Here is a 17,566-nt window from a genome sequence, read left to right as displayed (position 1 = left end):
AGTGAATCCAGTTTTCTTGTATGTCTTTGGTGGGCCTGTGATGATATGTTCTTATGGGTTCTTATGGGAACAGTGCTAATTGGAACTGATAGCCTCTATATCAGCCAGCAACACAACTTTCTTGTGTATTGCTTTAAAAATGTTCCAAGGGAATTTTCAGAGTAGAGGTTTGGCTCAATATGGTTAAATATACAATCCCACCGGCTGTCAGCTCTGCCCATCTTTCCTAGTTATCATATCAACTCCTAAGACTCAATGGATGGGTCTTCCCTTGAGTACAATGTGACATCTAAGATAAATCTGCCCCAAGGTGAGGGGGAAAGAAGTGATACATGTTTTCACTTTCTATAATACTCTGTGTTCAAGGCCCTTCAACTAGTTTATGGCTTTGTACATTTTCCACATCAAGAGAGATTTGGGCTGCCTAAACTTCTTCAGAGTCTGTGAAAAAAATAACTGTTTCCTGGGGAAAACTCAGACCTGTCTTCAAATGTACATGAAAAATTCATTATTGATTTAATGTAGACAGCAACATGTGAGAAACTCACAATCCATCATTAGTGACATTCCCTCATGTCTACTCTCTTCTTCACCTTTTTTCCTTTCATTGAAATCTGGTTCTCCCCTGAGTAGAGCATTGCTTCTAAGACACTCTCAAGCCGTTTGCTACACTCCTCTATCAAAGCCTGACAGTGAAAAAGCTGTCCTCCTTGCTCCTCATTGCAGTTTTCAGGACATTATTCTTTTCTTTCCACCAATAACCCATTGTTACTCTCACCTGATGACCACCTTTCTATTTCACTGAGAAGATGAAAGCAATTACAAGAGAGCTTTCGTGTGTCTGCACTCCCCTATCTAAATTACAAATAGCATTGCTACACATATACCTTGTCTTCCCATCTGTTCCCATAGAAGAATTCTCTGTGCTCCTATTTAAAACCATTCATGATTATCATCAGCATTATAACATGGTGTTATTTCTTCCATTTTAGACATCAACAAAACTAAACATGTATGATGCTATTTCCTCCTCTAGGTTTACCCTATTTCTCTTCTCTTCATAGCAAAATTCCTCAAAGTATTGCTTATATCTGTTTATTATCTGTAATTGCTCTTGCTTTACACTTTATTGAACCTGTTAAGAGGAGGTTTTTGTCACCATCTGTCTACTGAAACCACTTACCAATATCACCAATGATTCCATTTCCAAAGACAATTCATTTTCAGTGTTCATATTACTTGGCCCATATAAAACATTTAATAATTTAATAAATGTTTCTCCTTGAGACATTTTGATGTAGATGTCATGTTGCTTTCAGGACAAGATCTTCTCCAAGTTTTCCTCCTATCTCATAGATTCCTTCTCAGTCTCTATTAATGGTTTTCCCTCAGCTTTTCACTTCTAAATATTTGAGACATAGTGTTCAGACTATTTTTTTTTGGTTATTCCCTCCAGTGTTATGGGCCTGAATATGGTCTATATATTAATGATTATCAAAATGAGATATTTAGTCCAGACCTCTCCACTGAACGGTAAATACCAACTGCCTACTCAACAATTCCATTTTAGTGTCTAATAGACCTTTCAAACTTAGCAACTGTAAAATCAGACTCCTGTTCTCCTCTCCCTTGCATTGAGATATATGTTTCCTTCCAGGTTGCTTAAGCCAAAAACCTCCCATTGCCAATTTTCAATTCATTGAACAAATTCTGTTAGCGACCACCACCACTAATTTAATTTTTATACCAGTTGGTCTTTCTACTTCTTCCCTGACCACCAGAAGTAAAATAATATATTGTCACATCTATGCTCAAAACAGACTAGTATCTTCCCATCCCACTCAGAGTCCTTCAAACCACCTACAGGAATCCACATGATCTGGCCCCTTGCTAACTTGCTGATCTCATTTCCTGTAAATTTATTTTTTGCTCACTTCACTTGTTCGCTAGCCTCCTTGCCTTTTCTAAAGACTGACACGTTTGCTCTTTATTGAATTTGTACTTAAAATTTTCTGGGATTGGAACTCTCTTCTGCCAGATACTTGCATAGCTTACTCCCTCTTCTTCATGTCTCTGTTCAAATATCAGATTTATCGTGGGCCCTATTCTATTTGCTTTTACCTCACAGCGTGTCACTGCCTCTTACTCTTGTTTTTTCTTCCGCATACATTTTGCTTATTTTTTTTTGGTTTATTGTTTATTTTAGATTTTAAGCATTATGAGGGCAAAAACTTTTCATTCATCACTGCTGTAACCTTAGATTCCAGTTGGTGCTAGAAACATGGCAGACATTCTAAATATGCATTGCAAATCTTCCACTGTAAGTCTCTGGTGATACAGATGTCATGTAATTGGGTACTGGCTACAAACTTCCATAGCAGGTTCACCCTAGTCATTTTGGTATTTGGTTGCAATGTGGCAAAGGGTTTTATGTTGGAATTTTTGGTCTCCAACTTTGACATTATGATGGGGTTTTATTATATTTTTGAATGCATAGAAAAAAGGAAGAAAAAATAAAGGAAAAGGAAAAATAAAGATGAAAGAAATTTCAAGATGAAAAATATTTGCATGACGAAAAACTCTGGTCAATAGACTTTGAACTTTGACTAAAAGTTTTAGGTGATATCAAATTGCAAGCCAGTTTAACCAAGCTAGAATCCATTTATACCTAGATGAAAATATAGCAGAAGATTATTTGTGTGGAGGAGACTATCTTGACAACAGCCTTGTTATGAAAAGATTTACAGGGGCGCCTTCAGCTCAGGTCATGATCACACAGTTTGTGGGTTTGAGCCCCATGTCGGGCTCTGTGCTGACAGCTAGATCAGCGCCTGGAGCCTGTCTTCGAACTCTGTGTCTCCCTTTCTCTGAACCTCCCCTGCTCATGCTGTCTCTCTTTCTCTATCAAAAATAAACAAAGCATTACAAAATTAAAAAAAGAAAAGATTTATAATAATTTTAATTATTGAGTAATAATTTTCATGTATGATGGTGGTGATGCCATTCACAGTGAACTGACTGAGCCACCCAGGTGTCCCAGTAATTTATGTTTTGATGATTAAAATAGGTAGATAGTTACACTTAAATATATCATCTAAGAGACACATAGGTATATAATCACAGAGAAACTTTTTTAATGTTATTATAATATAATTTTGTGTCAGCTTGACCAAACCATGGTGTGCCCATATTTTGGTCAGGCATTACCTCAAGTGCCTCAGTGAGAGTGTTTCTAGATGTTACTAACAATGAATTGGTATTCTGAGTAAAGCTGATTGATCTCCCTAACATAGGTGGGCCTTACCCAATCATCTGGAGTCCTGAATAGAAATACAAGACTGAGCAAGAGAAAATTCCTTCTGCCTAACTGCCTTTGAGCTGAGATAATTTTTTTCCCCTACCTTTGACATATATAATGCATCATACATATAAATGTGTCTGTGTGTGTGTGTGTATATATATATATATACACACACACACATATATTTTTATATATGTGTGTACACACACACATCCTGTCTTTTTTTTCCCCATCTGGAGAACTAATACAAGTACATTGTTTTTTATGTATTTGTTTTGAGTTAAGGTAATTAAGCTCGGAAATACTTTTACATCTGGTACAGGTAAAATTTTGGGCCCTTTAGGGCCCATTTTTCTACCATTTTAATGCTATCAGTAACTCTCTTTTTCATCAACTTTTCTCCTACTCCTCATAAAATTAGTAGTAAAAGAACGCAAGTCACGTTGAAAGCTCTTCTGTGTTTCACATGCTCTTTTATATCTCTTTGACTTCATATAAGCTGTTGCCTTTTAATGGAATACCCCTTTCTTCCTTCATTGTCTTGCTGATCTTCCTTTAAGCATCACCTCCCCCAGGAGATTTTCTCTTATGCCCAACCTTCTGCAGATGTTCATAATCTATCCCTTATTTATGTGCTATGCAAGTGTCTGTGGATGAGCACTAGGTGTTATATGGAAATCAACTTGACAATAAACTATTGAAAAATACATAAATAAAAAATAAATTTAAAAAAAAAACATGCCACACAGTACTACAATTATTAGTTTATCTGATTCAGTTCTCTAGTAGAAAATATTAAGGGATTTTTTAGAGTAGTAACTATACCTTTTAAAAATTCTGGGGCATATGGGTGGCTTAGTTGGTTAACTGTCTGGCTTTGGCTCAGTTCATAAACTTGTAATCTGTAGGTTGAGCCCCACATAGGGCTCTGTGTGCTGACAGCTCAGAGCCTGGATCCTGCTTCGGATTCTGTGTCTCTTCTCTCTTTTCCTCCCTGACTTGTGTGCTCTCTCTCTCAAAATATAAATAAACATTAAAAAATATTTTTAAAAATTCTTTTATCTCCAACTTCTACAATAGTGTCACGTATGAGTATTTATTGAAAAAAGTATTAGAATACAAATGCAAGTGGACTAGTCTTTCACATGTGAGAATTAAGATCATTGAGAGCCATTCATTTCTGAACTATTTTCTTCATTTTACAAATGGTCGTAGAGCTAAAAACAAATCCCAATTATTTAAAATTAAATAATCAAACTTAACATAATTTTCTTTTTCAACTGCATATAAAAGGGATGGATCTTGCTTATACTTTGTGGAATGTCACGAAGCAATCATCATCTTTGACCGTGCCTTTATTGTGTAACCTGTGCTGGTTTTCTAAACAAAATTGCTTTCATCTGAAGACATGCCAGTGCCTTTGGTAGATCAAATTGGACTGATGAAAAGAAGGAGGCTTCTGTATCATTTTACTAAATCATAGTAGCCAGTTTATTTGTATTTTCACTGTAGATGACTAATCCAGTATAAAGAATGCTGCATCAAATGCTTTTAAAATCCTAGGCTGGCAAAGAACTGAAATGACAACCACTTAATTCTTAGATCGAGAGTGAGATTCAAGTGAGATTCTATAGGCAGAATTTACCTAATAACAACAACTGAAAGACTTTGCATCTTACAAATGTCAGTTAGGGAACACAGTTACCTATCATGTAATTAAGTCAAGGTTATATATAATCTAATTAGGCTTCTTTATAAGCATTTTTCCATTTCTGTGTTATAATTTTTGAACTCACTGTAATTTCACATCTATTATCTCTCTAACCTTAATATTCACAAGTATAGACTATAGCATTATTTGGCTGACTTATGTTAAGTGTTTACATACTAATGATCATCTAGACTAATGTATTAATTTCCTATTGCTGCTGTACGAAATTACTCTAAATTTCGTGGTTTAAAACAACACAAGCTTGGTGTCTTCAGCTCTAAGGGACAGAAGTATGAAATAAGTTTTATGAGGCTAAAATCAAAATGTTATTAGCCAGGCTGTATTCCTTGCTCGCATCTCTAGAGAAGCATCCATTTTCTTGGCTTTCTGGCTTCTAGAGGTGTCCCGCGTCCCTTGGCTTCTGGCCCTCCTTCCATCTGTAAAGTGCCTCCCTCCAATCTCTATTCTGTCCTCATCTCTTCTTTTTCTGATTCTAAACATCTAGCCATCCTCTTTTACGGACCATTTTTATTACATTGGGCCCATCCAAAAATGAGGACAATCTTCTCATGTCAGAATCTTTAATTTAGTGATATCTACAAATTCCCTTTGGCCAAAAGTAAGGTAGCATATTCAGTTTCTGGGGATTAGTATGTGAGGATGTTATTGTCTACCACAGTCCATACTATTGTTTTTTCTATTGTACTTAGCCAAATAATAAATCTTAGCTCAGTATAAAATATCATTGGAAGTCATAATTCAAAATGAAACTATTTTTTTATTAAAAAATAATCCAGTTCCTTAAATACTATCCCACTCCCCAGTATTAGAAACATATGGACAGAAGCTAGCTAACCACCTATTAGTTATGTTTCAGAGGAGAGTCTTCCTTTATGCAGAAATAAAATAGATAGCCTGTCTCTTTCTTGTAACTCTTAAAGTCTCTTTTGTTTTAATACTGTCAGATAAAGACAGTAGAAACACAATGTCCTTCTCTGATTTGTTTTTCATTAAATCTTCAAAAGCTAATATAAAGGAAAGATACAAAATAAATATTAAATATTATGTAATGCTTGAGATGTGAAATTAGCTTATATATTTTACATTTATTTTTGTCACTACATATATGACTAAGTTGCCATGATTTTCTCAGTGATATTAAACTTTGATTTTCAGCAGCAGAGTAAAATAAGCCTAGGTTTTACCTTTAACTTTAACAATTTGAAAGTCTATGAGCAGAAGCGATGATGAAAGAATGATGAACTACTTTCATAAGAAGATGAATGTGCCCTATTTTAGGAGGACCTACCCATAAAAAAAGAACATTTGGCTCCACATCTTCATTTTGTACATGAGGAAATGTAAACCAAAAAATGTAATGAGTTGTCTCAAGTCATATAACTAGGCAGTTGCAAAACTGATTCTTGGCCCCAATTTTTTTAATTCCTAATTTAGTACTCTGTAACACCATGGACTTTCTAATTTCCTAATTATTGTGTAATTTGTTTTGATTTGGTATGGTTTCTCTTTTCCTTTATTTTATATGTTAAATTAATATTAATTAGATTGAATCCCTTGAGAGGTATCATATCCAAAAGAAACGATTACAAATGGACAAAATACAATCAGGTTTCTATTGCCTCTCTATTTGCAAAGTTAAGATGCTAGAAAGAAAAAGAAAATTAATGATGTTTTCATTGCCCTCCCTTGCTTCTGTTTCTTCTTACTAAGCGATACTAAAGATTAGTTGAATTAAATTAGAGATTTTGTTCTAAAAGTGAATGCCAACAGTTAATAAAATGATAACCAGTTCTCAATGAATGCAATCATTGTGTGTGTGTGTGTGTGTGTGTGTGTGTGTGTGTGTGTGCGCGCGCGCGCACACAGTAAACCACTTGAAATACTTGAGTACATGTTGGCAAATGAATGCATCATCTGTAAAAGCCTCAATCTAGCCCCAATTTGTAAACAAATACTTATTTCCTCTCTCAATTCTTCTTCTTCTTTTTCTTCTTCTTCCTCTTCTTCTTCCTCTTTTTTAAAGATATGTATGAGTGCATTCACCTCTATGCTACATATAAGCCCATTTATAATTTTATCACTTCTTAGAGTCTTATTCCATTTTATTTAGGACAAATACTTAGAGTCTTACTGCTTTGACTGACAGGAAAGTCATGATGCTTTGGAACTAATAAGTGAGTAAATTATTGATTGATTCCATCCACTTGATTCCTTACTCTCACATAACTCTCACATATCTTATGCCCAGTTTTGAGTCATATTACAATAGCTACTTTTTTGAAGTGAGCTTCACAAGTCTCTGTACATTTCCAACTGCTATCCCTAGAGTGCTTTAATTTACATGACAATCAAACTGGAGTCATTTTATTCTCTGACTTTGTCTAGCATTCAGCTTGTTGTAAAAAGTGAAAGTTATATGTAGCACAATGTAAATAATAAATGGTAAATATAACCAAGACTTCAGTGGGTCTCAAGTCATATATTTGTTTGTTTATTACTACCGCAATATGCACTCAGATTTTGTCTTTATGCCACAAAACATATGTAGATGTGAAATGCTTAACCATTGGTATTAATTTCAGAAAAATAATTCCCTAAGTAGCCATAGACATAGATCATTCCCAGAAGTGGTGGTGTCTTTTGTAAGTTAGTATTTCACCAGTGACATTTTGGTGCCAGTGAATCAACATTTCCAATACTGATTCTCTATTTGAAGAAACCCTGCCATCTGGAATTGGTCCCTCTAGTAATGCTATTTAAATCATCATGGGATAATGCTTCTTAATCACCTTCAACTTAGTTGGAAAAATAAAAAGGATCATCTATTCAATTTATGCCGTCCCTTTGGGGTTATCTAGATAGCTGTTTGTGCTGTTAGAACAATTTTATTATTGACAGTTCTTCTCAGAGCCTTTTAACCTACAATATTAATTGTGAAAATATTTAATTTCTGATAATTTTCAGAAGCTACAATTCAGATGATTCTAACTGCACTCTACCTGTATTTGTTCTTAATCATTTAATACAATTCTATATCATGGTGTTGTGCTCATTTAGTAATACAGAGAGCCAAAATTTTCTTTATATGATATTATTATAAGAATGTATAGGAAGATAATAATTTTAAGGGAATATTTTTGATTCTTAAAAAAACAGAGTCCCTAAAAAGAGATAGCAAAATATCAAAAATATACTAACTTATCAGATAATGAGAAGACATTACATAAAATAAAAGTGGTCAAAACAATAAGTACACACTAATATGCTGTTCAGACTTACAAGCCTATGCAAATAAAATGGACACCTATAAATATACCAAGGAATAAGAGGAAATACTAACATCACCACCAAGTGTTAGGAAACACTGTAGGTAATTAACTAGAATGTTAAATTGTAGCATCCCTGAAAGCTACCAAAAGTAAAAAACAGCGTTAAGGATGGTGAGGTAGGGCAAGAAATTAATCAAAAATTTAAAAAGACATAATCTTGCAGTATCCTTCAAGGTAAATAAACTGATATAAGTTCTAAGCCCTTGAAAACAAGATTCTTAAAATTTACTTCCCTGCTCCTAATATATTTTCTGATGAGAGCACAGACTATAAACATATATTATGTTCATGGCTTATGAAACCCAGGATTTTAAGGTTTTTTTGGTGTTCATTGACTTTTTTCTTCATCTATTTACATTTCACCTGAATAGGCACTGTGCTAGTTGCTAGATAAGAAAGGACAAGGTAATGACCAAAACACAGCCTTCTCTCAATTATATTATAATTTAATAGGGGAGACACAATACAGTAAATACTCAATGTGGGGGGGGGTTGGTGGAGAAGGTGACAAGTATATAAGAGTGATTAGACAGGGTGTTCTGCGAATTTGAGGGGAAAAGAAATCCAGCTCAGTCTGTGTTCATTGAACACCTATTGTGTGTCAGACACAGCGGTAGTAGCTATAGACGCAAAGGTGAATAAAAACATGATTCTTTTGTTATAGAAGGTCTTAGTTTATCAGGATTACCTCTTCCTGGGGTATGAAGAGTGTCAGGGAAGAATTTATGGAAGAAGTGACATTTGAGTTGCATCTTAAAATATAGGTAAAACTTTGACATACGGAGAAGAGGGAAAGAGCTTTCCAAGGAGAGGCAAAAGCAGGAACACAACAGCATCTGTGATCCTCTTTCTGAATATTTTTATTCTTCTGAGAGCTTGTTATAAGAATGACAGAAGGCATAGCTTTGTGATATATGCCTTATAACACCTTGTTTTTAAAACATAAAAGATAAATGTTCTTGGAAAACTCTATTTTTTTGTTCCAACAATATTTTTTACTATTTTTATTAGGACCATGCAAATTAGTGGCACTCTTGATAGAGATGGTTTTATGCTGTTCCTGTGTTTTGGAATCCTCTCTCCTCAAAAAGGTTTGCAACCTCTCATAGCAAACAACAGAAATAAGTTCAATCTCAGCATAGAATGGTATGCAGATATTTTTGAAATGATGCATTTCTTAAATATTCTTCATGATTAAGGTCTATCCTAAACATAATTATAGTTGTCCACATTTATTTTTACCCTTTATATTATCTACATGGGTTGAACTAAGAACAGAAAGAATCAGTTCATGAGTTACTCACGTGGAGTTGCTTTTGGATGCATAACATTAGAAGCAGTAATAGTAAGTGGCTAATTAAGGGTCAGGTCTTTTCAAACACTTTTTAAAAGTGTCAATTAAGAGCAGGAAACCAAGTATAAACAGAGGGACCGAGAAAACAGTCAAAGAGATAAGAGCAGAGAAATTATGTTCATAAAAGTTGTCATTTCTCCGTGACTGCTATGGTCTGAAGGTTTGTGTCCTCTCTGCCCAGATTGTTGGTTTCCTAATGAGTGGTGTGATGGTTTTAAGAGGTAGGGCCTTTGGCAGGTGAATAGGTCATCAAGCAGGAGCTTTCATGAATGAAATTAGTGCCCTTATGAAAGAGATTCACTGAGGGGACAGTGAAAAGACACCAGCTATGAACCAGGAAAGGACCTTTACCAAAACTTCACCATGCTGGCACCTTGGTCTTGGACTTCGCTAATTTCTGTTGTTAATAAACTACCCAGCCTGTGATATTTGTTACTGTAGCCTGAAAGGACTAAAACAATGACCTCCTGCCCTGAATATTTTTAGATTGAGTAACTTGATAACATCTCTTTCTGAACCTTCTTTCTTTAATATTTTTAAAACATAGAGAAGGTTTTAGCTACTTTATCATTGGTATACTTTCAAAGTCACAAGAACCCTATACTTTTTATGCTGGTCAAGAAAAGCAGTTTTATCTCTTGATAGATCTTTGTTTAAAAATATTCATCCTCTCTGTGACGCACTCTCCATGATTAGTTTAAAAGCTCTTTTCTGGATGTAGTTTGGCTCTGATATTACGGAACCACTCTTCATGTCTTATATCCTCTTCTAATAAATTTATAAGAGGTGCCTTTTGGGATAGAAGTATGATGTAAATTTTTAAGGTGATATGTTGAAATTGGAGCTTTGACCAAAATTATGGGCTGGTTCTGAGAAATTCTGCTGATCACGTAAAAACATGGCATTCACTTTCCCGAAAGCTGAGAAGGAATAGCAGGAAAGAAGGACCATGAGAGGCCCTTTTCTATTATAATCTTAGTATATTGTACATGTAATCAATAATGGTATAAATTCTATCTCTATCCCATCTATTCCTCACCTGAGAAAACTGAGCTTCAGAGACGGTGTGTCTTACTGAAATGTTGCACAGTTAGGCCTTAAAACCAGTTCTTACCATTTTATGTCCAGCTTGCCCTTTTTAATTGATTTAATTTGGTATACAGTTTAAAAAATTATACTGGAATTACCATGATAATATTAGTTTCATAGAAAATCTCCTTCAAGGTTTTTAATTGGTAAGTAGTATGGACTAAGTAAATGGATGAATAATTTTAAGGTCAAATTTTAGATTTAAACCTGGGATCTAGGTAATGAATGTTTAAATAGTTTTTGATATTTTAATATTTTAATTCCACTGTGAAATAATCTGTTCACATATATGCATACAAACATTTTGAAACAAATGCACAGATGATCCTTAGAACTCACTGTCATATCTACCAACCTACAAAGACAACTGTCTGGTTTTGTTTCTCCTCTATTACTTTCACTGATGCCAAATATTTTTTTGTCTTAATTTATTTAAATCCAGGTTAGTTAACATACAGCGTAGTATTGGTTTCAGCAGTAGATTCCAGTGATTCATCACTTAATAAAACACCCAGTGCTCATCCCAACAATACTCTCCTTAATGCCCATTACCCATTTAGCGCATCTCCCACCAACCTCCTGTCTAGCAACCTTCAGTGTGTTCTCTGTAGTTAACAGTCTCCATGGTTTGCCAGACTCTCTGTTTTTTGATGCCAATTGTTTTAAAGTAAAATGTGACTCATTAATACTAGAATAAATCAAATGCTAAGTCGTAGCTTTATCCAGTCTCATTTTTTTCTTTACATATATTGTTAGTACAAAAATCAAGATTTTTCTAACAATTTCCAGTCTAAAATCCTTAAGGGTTTTCCTGCTTAGGAAGAGTCAACAATGAATATGCAGGAACTTTTATAAGTAGCCCTCCCAAATACTTCCCTATATAAGTAATTCCCTTCATATGAGAATAAGTTTTTACTTTACTTTTTACTAGAGAGTTTTTCATTAAATAAAAGGCTTCGAGATGAAGCAGGAAACATGTTGTTTTTCAAATCCACTAGGAGTCTTGAGAGGTGAGCTAAGTTTGCTGGGATGGTGAAGGTGGGGTAGGAGGGAAGAAGAGGATGGTGCATGAGGAAGAGAAAACTGAAGACTTTGAATGCCAAACCCAGAAGATGAAAGCTTCATGATATTATCTAGGCAGGCTGGTCCCCTGATCTCACAAAATTTATGATCTCAGAAGCTATACCCTACAAAATAATTTGCTAATTTTTAATGATCAAATATTATTAAATAACATATTGTAGTCTGTTTGCGCTGCTATAACAAAAAGTTCTCCATGGAGTAGCTTATAAACATACTTATTTCTCACCACTCTGGAGGCTGGAATTTAAAGATCTGGGTATCAGAATGGTCAGGTGGGGACCCTCTTCCTGGATGCAGACTTCTTTTTGTATCCTCACATGGTAGAAAGAATGAGCTCTTTCTCTGGGACCTCCTATATCATAAATCTCATTTATGAAGGCTTCGTCTTCAGGACCTAATTACCTCCCAAAAGCCTCATATCTTAACGTCGTCACCTTGGGTATTAGGTTTAAATATATGTAGTTAGGACACAAACATGCAAAAAGCATAGCAAAGAGCCATTCTAGAGTTTAATAAAGAAGTTTTCAGCACATGTAGGCTTCACATTTTACAGGTGAGGGCACTAAGATCACAGCTTCCTCAGGGGGCTCCTGGGTGACTCATTTGGTTAAGCGTCCAACTCCAGCTCAGGTCATGATCACATGGTCTGTGAATTAGAGCCCCATATCAGGCTGTGTGCTGACAGCTCAGAGCCTGCAGCCTGCTTTGGATTCTGTGTCTCCCTCTCTCTCTGTCTCCAGCCCCTCCCCCCCCCACTCGCACTCTCTCTCCAAAATAAATAAACATTAAAAATTTTTTTTTAAGAAAATCACAGCTTGCTCAACCTCATTCATACACACACACTCATATACATATATATGTGTATAGTGGCAAAGTAGGGATGAAAAGTGAAGGACCTTGAATCCTGCCCCTTTCATTCTCCCTTTCATGCTGCTTTCCCTCCCAACAGAGAATCTATCAATCAACAACAACTGTTGTTTTTAAAGAGAGTAATTCCAAAATTACGTAAGGTAGAATTTTAAAAGAAAAAGGAAACACTACCACTTTAACCTTTTCAAATTGCCAAGAGGATGAGAAAGAATATTTACTTTCTCTAAAATAAAAATGTAATTGGGTTGAGGATGAGATAAAATGAAAGTAAGAAAGTAATCTCTTTGAAAACATGGATGGGCTGTATTGAACTTTTCACTTTTTACTTTATTAGGGTTTACCCGTGTGTAATTACAGTTTTTGGCCAAATGCCATTGATCCATATTGTCTGTGCTAATTTGAGTGGGTCCTGTTGTATAGAGAGTGTGTCTGGTGTACAAGAACTACAGGAGAAGACAGATTTTTAAGTTGAATTTTACAGCAAATTTATCTCCGCTTATTTCTCTTGTTTTTGCTTTTTATTAATATGTAAAAGTTTAAAGAACAAGAACTTTAACTGGATTCATGTACAAAACCACCTCTAGCCAATGTAGATCTTTGATGATTTTCTTTAGCAATACCAAAATGCAATGACACTCACCCATGGTGTATTATGTTATAAAGTAGTAAAAATATAATTATTGACATTATCTTAGTTTTCATCATCTTTATGTGGCTTTAAAGCAACTATCTTATTTAGTGCAAGAGTTCTAATTGGCTGGCTTGTTTTGAACAGAAAGAACAGCTTGGTGTTGAAGATTATTGCTGAATCATTGTTACATTTTATGTCTGTGGTGTGAGTAAGTACCATGGTGATAAGTTCTTTAATATATTTCTAGGTAAGAAGTAGTGAATGTTTTCTCAGTCTAAGTGTGCCAGGGCATTTTTTCAACATATTTATCACACAAGTATGACTGCTTTAAAGTTCAACAGTTACTGCAATGTGTGGCTATACCCGGGTCACCTCTTCTTAACTGTTCNACGTGAGAAAAAAAAAAAAAAAAAAAAAAAAAAAATGTTCTATTTAAAGCCTGCACAGCCACGTTTATACCTTCATTTGTTCCTGGCTCAGCATTGCAGAACAGAGAAATTCATGGTTCTGATTCACAGGAATAACTATTCTGTTACAGTGTTCAAATAATGGTTGGCTAAAAATCTTGTAAAAGAAAAAGAGGTTCACTCTCCTACTATCAAGGTCATTACTGAACTCATGTGTTTAGTTTAAAAGCACAGAGGTGCCATCTAGCAGCCGTTCTTAGGAATTTCCTGTACTGAAATAGTCCTTTCTCTATAAAACTAAGCAATAATTGAATTCCTACAAGCTTTCATTCTTATTTTTAATTTACTTATTAAATGAATGATGGTTTGGCCCATTGCCTATGGTTCAGGGATTCCATTATAAATAAAATTAATTTCTCTTAAAATAGGCAAAGTAATATACCTATGAGTTCTTCTAAATGGAACTAGAAACTTGTTAATAATATTTTAATTAAGAAAACATAGTTCTCATCATTTCCCTGAGAGGAAAATTGATAATCTGTCTATATAAAAACACAAATAGTTAGTGATGAAATGTCTTCCTTTGCTGAAAGAAAATACTAAATTTGTCAATTTTACGACATATTAAGTGAGTGAAAAAGAAGGGAGTACATACTGAAAGTTAATTCATTCTATGAATATAGAAGTTTGGGCTTTTTTTTTATTTTAAAAATAAAATTGACTTTCACGTAACTTATCTTACCATAAGATGGCGATACTTAACACTTTATAAAATGCCATATAAGATCTGGAAGTTTCAGTCTCAGGACTAATGATCATAAATCTAAATAATATATAGTCTTCCATGAAATAGAATTGCCACTGTTGTTAGAAAGCCTTTTTGTTTTTAGATAAATTAACATACAAGGATCACTAAGATTTAGATTTCTAATATTTGGTATATATGGCAATCCTATGCCTGAAAAAACTCTCTTCAATTTTAAGAGCTCTCATATTTTACCAATTTGTGTGTATCCATGTGTAATTATACAGATGTTTACTATAAACAAAGTGTAATAATACGGAGAAATATGTGAATGCATTTGTTTAAAAATGTGATTATGAAGTATATTAGTTCTAAACTATTAGTATGTTAAAATCAGCTGTTTAGAATTTCTGTACATTTAAATGTTACTACTTATTTATTGTTTATTGTCCAAAAACCATGGTCTTACATGCTTCTATATTATTGGGTTTTATTTCAATTTCATCATATGTAATTTATATTATGAATGATAATTTTATTATCTAAACCCTTAAGTAGTTAATGCAATAAATTAAAATTTGTGAAAATCCCTAATTCATAATCTAATTGACAATTATTTTGAGAATTCAGTGGTACCATTTTTGATTTGGTTGAGAGGAATGCGATAGTTTGGTGACCAACAACAGTTTGCTAAAACATAGGAAAGTAGCTTTTAATCACTATTTTAAAGCAAATTTTGTCTACTAGTCCAAAAACTTTTAGACATGAAAATCACTTACTATGAATCTTTTAATATTTTCTATAAGTCATATGTGGTGTAGAAAAAGTATCATCTCTTCTTTACTTACTATATTGCAGTATCTAGAATCTGAAAAGGACAATTTGAAGTTAATGTATACTTTTCCTTCCCTGGATTTCTCAGCTCACTTGTACCAAATAGTCCTGATTAAGTCTAAAGAAAAAGTTTTATACTGTTAAATACACAGAAATGAACTTATCAATACTAGAAAAGATCATATTGACTAAAATGGGTCATTTATTTGGGAATTTATCTCCATATTTGACAGCTCTTTTTCGGTTTAATATATCTAATTTGGGTAAGAATGGGGTTCAAGAATTGAAGATATTTATGCACTAAAGATATCAGACAAATCAAATCACATACACAGTTGTTAGTAAAGCTGTACATTTCTGAATTCATTAAAGAATGACAAAACTCACTTTAAGTGATTTTTTTTTCTTTCGTAACTCAGTAATTGTCTTGCTTTTTAAAAATGTTTTACCAAAAATATTCCAAAGGAGATACATAATAGAATATGTTCAAAAGTGGTAACCAACATAATATAATGAGAGTGATAGAATGAGTCACTATATATCCAGAGGCAAAAAGGAAAAAAAATAAAATCACCACAGTTTACCTGAATGTAAAATGCTTTCAAGCTATGTCTAAGTATGTAAAATATTCTATTAAGATCATTAAGGTGACATTCAAACATTGTGTAAAGATGTCACAGTGACAATATCAGCACAACCACAGCTTAAAATAAAATTCTCATCAGATCTCTCTAAATATGAAAAGTGCACAGAAATAACTACAAGTATTTTGATATGACTCTAAGTTTTCATTATATACTATATTAGGCCTAGAAATACTCAGTCAACCACAGTATTATGCTGGGTTATATCTTAGTTGTGTCAAATTATGAAAAGAAACTTCATTTCTCTACACTACACAGATAATGTAAAGCTTTAAAAGTAACTTTGCAATATTGCAAAATGCAGCTATATGGTACCATTTTTTTTTTTGTTTAGTCTAAGTGCTCTTGACAAGCGAAATAACTAAAATGATTTTAAAAATTGTATCTCTTACTCTTTTTGCCAGATGTCTTATCTCTTATTCCGGATAATTGTGATTTGTCTTAGAACGTTTGAGCTCTCAGATTATCTGATTTTATTGTCAAGACACGTCTCGTACACAGCTGAAAATATTTCTCTATATTTTTCTACCTTTTTACCACAAGAGCTTAGTGTTCCCTTTAATTACCAGTACTGGATGATTTTCGGAGTTCAGGAGCTAGGAGACCACTCATCCTTCCTATTGCCTCCTCCCTAGTTTGATAGGGTTCTCACTTCCTGTTTCTTAACACTGGTAATCAGAACTTCCTCAGTGCTTCCTAATTTTCTTAATAAAAAGAAAGAAGCAAATAAACACAAGCCCCTTTCACGAACGCCTCTCAGCCATGGCAGAGTATAGCTCTGCTGCTCTGCCGTGTGTGTTACAAGCAGCATCCTAAATGTTTTGGACACAAACCGCAGCACGTCTGCGATGGGAGTATTATTGACCAGGATCAGCTGGAAAAGGCTTTTCTGCTTTCCACAAAGAAACAGTGCACCATCTCCTAATACATGTTTACAAATTGCATTGTTTCAACTGCGAACTCATTTGCATTGCCCGTCCGACTTCAGAAGAGAACATTAAGCCCTGGGATATGGAATAAGCTAAATTCCCCGGAGAACCGCAGAGCCCTCTTCCCATACACATTATATTCGCGCCTGATCCCTCCCCCGCCTCCTTGCCTGGACTCTACCTTGAGGAGCTATTCCTTTGGTAGTTCACCTTGTTATCGTACAAGCAATAAGGATAAACCAGGCACAAAATAGCAGGAAGAGCTATCTTTTGTGCCTCTCCCCCCCACCCCCGCCCTTTGGCATATTTATTTGCATTTCTGGTCGGTTTGTTACATATTGCACATTTATTTCAAACGAGTTAAATATTGTCCATACCTTGGAAGGATCTAATCCAGCAAGCAAAGACAGCAGCAGGAGATTGAGTAGGTTGGACGTCGCCTGCATTCTGATCTGGGTGTTTGCCCTCTCTTTACTTCTTTTATGTAGCCACTCCGCTCTCACTGCAGAGACCTTTCCCTCGTCAGCTGCACTTTCTGCCTGCCAGTCAGAGCAGAGTGGAGACAGAGGCAGTGGCAGGAGCAGCAGAGAGGTAGCAGTAGCTTCGGTAGCGGTAGCG

The 17,566-nt window shown here is 34.6% G+C and overlaps 1 protein-coding gene across 1 annotated transcript in view; it reads right to left on the bottom strand.

Annotated features, from left to right (window-relative positions):
• OLFM3 (olfactomedin 3) overlaps nt 1–17,384 on the bottom strand; it is a 187,011-nt gene extending 169,627 nt beyond the window's left edge. Inside the window, exon 1 of the mRNA XM_077746172.1 lies at nt 17,326–17,384. The gene's annotated coding sequence lies outside the window, so the exon portion shown is untranslated. The remainder of the gene's footprint in view (nt 1–17,325) is intronic.
• Between the last annotated feature and the right edge of the window lie 182 nt (nt 17,385–17,566).

This window comes from Crocuta crocuta, unplaced genomic scaffold (assembly GCF_008692635.1).
Source record: "Crocuta crocuta isolate KB4526 unplaced genomic scaffold, BGI_CrCroc_1.0 scaffold48, whole genome shotgun sequence".
Classification (NCBI taxonomy): domain Eukaryota; kingdom Metazoa; phylum Chordata; class Mammalia; order Carnivora; family Hyaenidae; genus Crocuta; species Crocuta crocuta.
This window is presented reverse-complemented; position numbering and strand designations above follow the sequence as displayed.